This window comes from Canis lupus, chromosome 5, assembly GCF_011100685.1.
Source record: "Canis lupus familiaris isolate Mischka breed German Shepherd chromosome 5, alternate assembly UU_Cfam_GSD_1.0, whole genome shotgun sequence".
Taxonomy (NCBI): domain Eukaryota; kingdom Metazoa; phylum Chordata; class Mammalia; order Carnivora; family Canidae; genus Canis; species Canis lupus.
The window spans coordinates 6,334,422-6,341,148 of NC_049226.1; the positions used below are offsets into that span (position 1 = coordinate 6,334,422).

The 6,727-nt window shown below is 41.7% G+C and overlaps 1 long non-coding RNA gene across 1 annotated transcript; it reads right to left on the reverse strand.

Annotated features, from left to right (window-relative positions):
• Positions 1–1,975: 1,975 nt before the first annotated feature.
• Positions 1,976–6,566, reverse strand: LOC119871990. Its single transcript, XR_005358826.1, has 4 exons — positions 6,100–6,566; positions 5,101–5,696; positions 3,290–4,596; positions 1,976–2,101 (listed from the first exon to the last, which is right to left on the reverse strand). It is a non-coding gene; the product is annotated as an uncharacterized LOC119871990 (long non-coding RNA).
• Positions 6,567–6,727: the final 161 nt, after the last annotated feature.

Consider the following 6,727-nt stretch of genomic DNA (forward strand, 5'->3'; position numbering starts at 1 on the left):
CCTTCTGGTGTTCTCTTTCCTATCTCAAATTCTTTCTAGTGCTTAGGGAAATCTCTTTCCATTTTCAAAAGCAAAATAAACGAAGCTGCAGGACAGGCGTGTCCTGCTCCTAAAAATACATAGTGGGGTACAATTGTATACATCTTAAAACTGAAGTGCGATTTGGGAGATGGGTGCACTAGGCCCTGTCTATGAATAATTCAAAGTGATAAGGAGATTCTGTTTGCTTACCAAGTGGTTTTTAAACGAACAGAAAGAAGACATAGGACCGGTTTTCGGGCAATAGAGCCAAGGCCGAGGATGCTCAACCAAGACAATCACAGACAGATTGCTGCATTTCCTCAGAGTATGAGATATCATGCATCTGCATTTTGAAGCTTATAAATGATGAGGCTAAAAGTTGTTTTTCAACGTACAATATTCATTTGGGGAGACCATGTAATTATTCCAACTGAGGGATCTTAAATCTTTCTGGGGTCCTCCCATGGACAGAACTAGAGAGGTAGGTATTGCCCTCATTGTTCCCCTATAGTCTACAGATTTTTCAAGGCCCTAAGATAATATTTGAGACTAGAAAAAAAGTAACTGCGTCAAATTCAAAAGGAAGCTATAATAAAAATTAATAAATTTGTTTGTTATTATGTCCAATGGTCTATAACCATTCAACAGAGAGATAATCCATATTTGTGTAAGATGTAGGTACAATGTCATATGTTTGATATATTATAATGTAGGCTTCCACCAGTTAGAATGCTTAAGTTGTAGGAGGGTTATTCAATGGTCCTGTGCAGGTCTACATCATAAGGCATCATTTTAATTCAGTAATTAATTAATTACTTAATTAAAAATATTTATTTATTTATTTGAGAGAGAGAGGGGGAGAAAGAGAGAGAGCAAGCATGTGAGTGAGGGGAGGGACAGTGGGAGAGAATCTTCAAGCAGAAGCTTGAAGCTTGGTCTCACAACCCAGGAGATCATGATCTGAGCTGAAACTGAGTTGGACATTCAATTGACTGAGCCACCCAGGCACCCCAAAAGGTTATTTTATTATTTTTATTTGTTTCAGGCTGAAAATTTAGTGATTCATCAGTTGCATAGAACACCTGTTGCTCATTACATCAAGTGCCCTCCTTAATGCCCATCACTCAGTTACCCTATCCCCCACCCGCCTCCCTTCCAGCAACTCTCAGGTTGTTCCCTATAGTTAAGAGTCTCTTATGGTTTGCCTCCCTCTCTGTTTTTATCTTATTTTTCCTTCCATTCCCCTATGTTCATCTGTTTTGTTTTTAAATTCTATATATTAGTGAAATCATATGGTATTTGTCTTTCTCTGACTGACTTATTTTGCTTAAAATAATACCCTCTAGTTTACACACATTGTTGCACATGGCAAGATTTCATTCTTTTTGATGGCTGAATAATATATCATTGTAAATAGAGACCACATCTTTTTATCTATTTATCTGTTGATAGACAGATGGGCTCTTTTCATATATTGGTTATTGTAGACATTGCTGCTATGAATATTGGGGTGCAAGTGCCCCCTTTGCATCACTATTTTTGTATCTTTTGGATAAATACCTACTAGTGCAATTGCTGAGTCACAGGGTAGTTCAATTTTTAACTTTTTAATTTTTATTTTTCAGTAATCTGTACACCTGATGTGGGGCTTGAACTTACAACCCTGAAATCAAGAGTTGCACGCTTCACTGACTGAGCCAGCCAGGTGCCCCTATAAGGCATCATTTTAGAGTCTCGTGTTGCTGAGGAAAAAAAATGTCATAGTTGTTAAGAACTCAGATGATGGGTTTAGGCCTCATTTCAGTTCAGAATCTTTACATGATCTGGGGCAAGTTCTTTATGTCTTACAGCTTTTTTCCTCCTCATTAATAAAGTAGGAATAAGAGTTCTGTATTTACTACATATTTTTTTAAGTGGGAAAGCCATTTTGTACAGTACCTGGCATATAGAAAGCCTTCAGCAAACTTTTGATTGCAATTATTGTTCTGTTGGCCAATATTGTCCTGCATTATTGCTTTTAGTATTCTTCATGCCAGGCTCTAACTGGGATGTAGGCTGTCTCCAGAAATCAAATTCACACCTAAAAGAATAAAAATGAACCCCTAGTAAGGACATCTGGAACAATGGGCTTCAGGTTTTGAGGGCAGCTCTAAATGATTAGGTGTGCTATGTCATGTGAACACCACTGAACTATGTACAGAATGCCTCTCAGAGTGGAACCTTCTCACTTGACTGATTTATTCTGGCATTTTGGGTTCAAAGAACAAAGATACATATAAAAAATAAGCTACATTTCTCTCTTCATGGAAATATCACTTGGGATGACAGCTATTTCCATAGAGTATAAATGTCTTCCTGAAATTTCCCAGCTCCACCATGCTTTCCCATATCTCTCTCTTTATGCACACATCACAGCCTTTCTGCCCTCTTCTTGGACTGCTTGCCATTTCTTTTTATCTGACTTACTCCTCCTCATTCTTCCAAACCCTGCTCAGATGTATCTCCAAAAGCATCCCCCAACTCCACCAGTTTGCATCAGGTTGCTTTTAAACTTCTTGGGATAATATCTAATTGCAATTACATTAGCTTGAATCTGAGGTTAGTGCCCAATCCTAATTTATAAATGATTAATTAAATGCCTGTAAAGTGTGATATTATTTAGGCCTAGTCTACATCAATTTTAACTCATTTGGTTGTATTTGTAAAATATTCAATGTATGCTTTCGGGGCATTTTGATATGAAATGTAAGATGAGGTCTACAAAAGTAAAAGTGCCTAAGACCTGTGAGGGCCTTAAAAGATAAAGCTGTTTAATGCAAGAATTTGAGAGTGTCCTCTGAATAATAGAATGGAGTAGTGAATATCTCTGTGAATCCAAGGATTAGACTGTCTGGGGTTGAATTAATTTTTTAATAGTTGGGATCCCTGGGTGGCGCAGCGGTTTGGCGCCTGCCTTTGGCCCGGGGCGTGATCCTGGAGACCCAGGATTGAATCCCATGTCGGGCTCCCGGTGCATGGAGCCTGCTTCTCCCTCTGCCTATGTCTCTGCCTCTCTCTCTCTCTCTGTGTGTGACTATCATAAATAAATAAAAACATTTTAAAAAAAAGAAAAGGTTTAAAATAATAATAATAATTTTCTAATAGTTACGATTTGTGTGAATTAGGCAAGTCATTTAACTTCTCTAAGCCCTGATTTTCCCATCAGGAAAATTGGAAAAATAATAGTAACAAACATAGAGGTTTCTTTTGAGATTGACTGCCAGGGTACCTGTCATGTTATCCATAATGTGCCCTTTGGACGTATGGCGAGCTCTCAGGAAGCACTCTGTTGGGAAGACTGTCAGTCTGGTTGTTCCACAGTGCCTGGAAACTAGTTGCTTCTCATTAATATTTGTTGACAGATGCTGATTAGACGGTGTAAAGTGATAAGTTCAGTTTCTGACACTGATCAGTGTCAACAAATGGAAGCACTCGTCTAGGCTGTTCCAGAGCCTTCTTGCTGCTTGTTGCACCTCCCTTCAATTCATTTTCCACTTGAGCACCAGAGGTTTTCCTTATTGAAAGCATCATTCTCTTAGTCATCGTATTCAGTTAATTAATGGATCTCTGGTATCCTCAGAATAAAGCCCATCCTCTTTGGCATGACATTCCGGGATCTGGGATCTCCTGGGATGTGGGCCCTGCCCAAAGAATCATGTCATTTCCTGCTCCACTTATTCTGCACTCTCTGTGGCTCTCTGAGCAGCCTCAAGCCTCTCTTCTCTCTGCCTCCTTTGACAGGCTATTGCCGCTCCTATGCTCTCCCCATCCCCAGCCTGCAACTTAGCTCTACTATTATCTCTCTGTGAATACAATTATGATGTTCTCCTCATCCATCCCAGGCAATTTTATACTCCTCACACACATCTCTATTGTATGTGTATGAAAGATAAATATATACATACATATGGTTATATATGAATAGTATATGTGTGTATATCTACATCTATGTATCCATACGTATCTTCACATCAGGCTATACTATTTTTAATGCCTCTATTATCCCCACCAAACTGTAGTCTCCAACGTATCATTCCTCAGAATTACTCTGCTGCTTGTTTAGTGTCTGGCATAAAATATATAATAAATAAATGAAGACTGATATATATTGCGACATATCTCTTTGCCGAGTGAACAAGTGAGAGAATGACTGAATCCGTGGTTGTCTGATTGACTGAAGAATCTTATATGTCAGGGGCTGTGTCTATCTAGTTTGAGTTGAGTGGTGTTGGCATGACCACACAAGTCTGTACATATTTGTGGATTGAACAAGTGTTATTTGGTGATGAAATGCCAAATGCTGTCTTTGTGTATGTGTGTGTGTCCTTTTTTTTTCTTTCTAGTATTCATTGCTATGGCTCTGTGACTTCAGCTTCACACAAAGTAGGTCAGAGCAAGGCAGTGGAGGGGAAACTGGTCCTCCAGGGCAGGAGGCCATAGTCTCTTCTGTCTCCCCGCTACCTGCAAGGAAGGATGTGTCTTGGGCTGGAGAATTCATTCCTGGCATTTCATTCTTTGTCTTCTTTTGAAGTTAACCTGAGAAATAAGGATATCCTCTTATCTGTAACTCATATTTCCAACCTCCCCTCTTAACCCTGGGGAGGACTTTTCCAGACATGGCGGCATAATGTAGCTGAAGAGGTCACTGGGCTGGACAGGGGAGTTGGGTGTGGATTACAGCAGGTTACTTGAGCCCTGTGGACCTCTGTGCCTTCATTTATTAAAGGGGACTTTGCCATGCTCCCTCCAGTTTTAACATTCTAGTGTTATATAATGACTATGGTGCTGATAAGGGTGATTATGCGGTACTAGTAGCCTTAGGAGAGGGTCAGTGGTGAGTTCAAGTCCTCCAGGCAAGCTCTTGCCCCCTGTGGCATAAAATCAAAGAGGGCACATTTTGCTAATGTGCTTTATCTTGCCCATCAGCTCTGGAAACTAATTCCATGGGGTGATCACAGTCAGCCATCCTCTTCATCTGAGGAGATGCAATCCCAGGAGCAACTGCCCTCTGACCTGCTGGCTGGCCTGTGCATTACTCACCCTGTCACCAGTCCAGAGACTGGCCCAATGCCTGCCGGGAGCTTCTCAGGCTGGAGCAGCAGCAGAGCCAAGGATGAAACAGGATGCTTATTGGGAGAGGCGGCAGGGTGGGAGGATGATGCAGCCCAGACCAATAACACATGTTCAGTTTGAGTGCCCGAGGAAATGTAGATGTACTATGATTAGAGAAAAACAGAGTGGCTACATGGGCCCCTGGGAGAAAAATATCTGGTTTTGGTACCTGGACACAAGGAAAGGGTCATGGTTTTGCCAAACCAAACAATTGAGGTATGAGAAACAGGCCTGGCTAATATGCTGGTGGCTAAGTCACCTTTGTCTGTCTTTCCCATTCAATCCAGAGCTCTGGCTACAATCATAAAAAAGATCAGTTAAAAGGTCAGTTCCTGACAGGATCCATAGTGCACCACAAAAAGCCAGTCTGGGTTGGAGTCTGGTTTAACAAGTTGCTCATCCTGTGAATGGAGCCTGGAAAGTTCTTCTCTAGCAACGGTGGTTCTGGAGGACTCCACAGAGAATCCTTCTAAACGGAGTTCCTGAGTTTTAGTGGACATTACATCAGGTATCCCACCACGATCCTGGAGAGGAAATAAAGATAGGGGGAGATGGGGAGATGGTGGAAACTGGAACCCTGAGGAAGGAAAGGAGTGGGGTAACATCAAGAATGAGTACAGGATGAAATGTCCAGGGGATGCAATCTGTTGAGCCACCCGCTCTTGGTTTTGGCACACGTCATGATCTTAGGATTTCGAGATTAAGCCCCAAGTTGGGCTCCACACTTAGTGAGAATCTGCTTGTGATTCTCTCTCTCCCTCTGGCCCTCCTCCACTTGTGTGCGGGTACACACTAAGTAAATTTTAAAATAAATAAATACACTTTTTAAAATAAATGACTACATGACCAAAGCTATCAACCATAGTGCTTTTAGGTAGAAGCTGGGCTCTGCAACAGTTCATGACCGTGAACAAATTTCTTACTCACATTGACTGAGCTTTGGTTCTCTCATCATGGACACAGGAAATGGAAGGAGCTCCTTATCAAATTAAGTTTGAAAACAGACTAGGAATTGGACACTTTGAAGTATTATAATCACAGATGCACCAAAGTACTGCTCTTTCCCTTCACCAACATACATGATGTAATGCACTCATCCCACCATGGTCTTTGATTTTGCTTAATCCAAAGACTGGAACACCTTTCAAGGTTCCAGTCCATTATGAGGAAGTCCTTCATCCTTTGGGCTGTTTGATTCTAGGCAAACTGCTAGACTGGAATAGGAATACAGCCCATGCTGGTATAAATCAGTGCTGCTGGCCTCTGAGGAGTGGCCAGAGAGATGCTTGCAAAACATAGTAAACAGGACATGGAGGAAGTCAGGAGTTGGACTCAGGCTGTTAACAAGCTCCCCCCTCATTGTCAGGAAATGTGGGGAGCTGAGGGCCACTGAGCACACAATGATGCAGCGGGAAGTGGCCTTTATAAATACCCAGGGGTCAGGGCCGGCCCGACAAACAATAGGGGAAATGATGATGGAGGGCAGTGGGTGTGCGGGGTGGAGAAGGCCAAGATGATTCCATCAATGACAATAGCTGAGCAGGCAGTTGGTGGG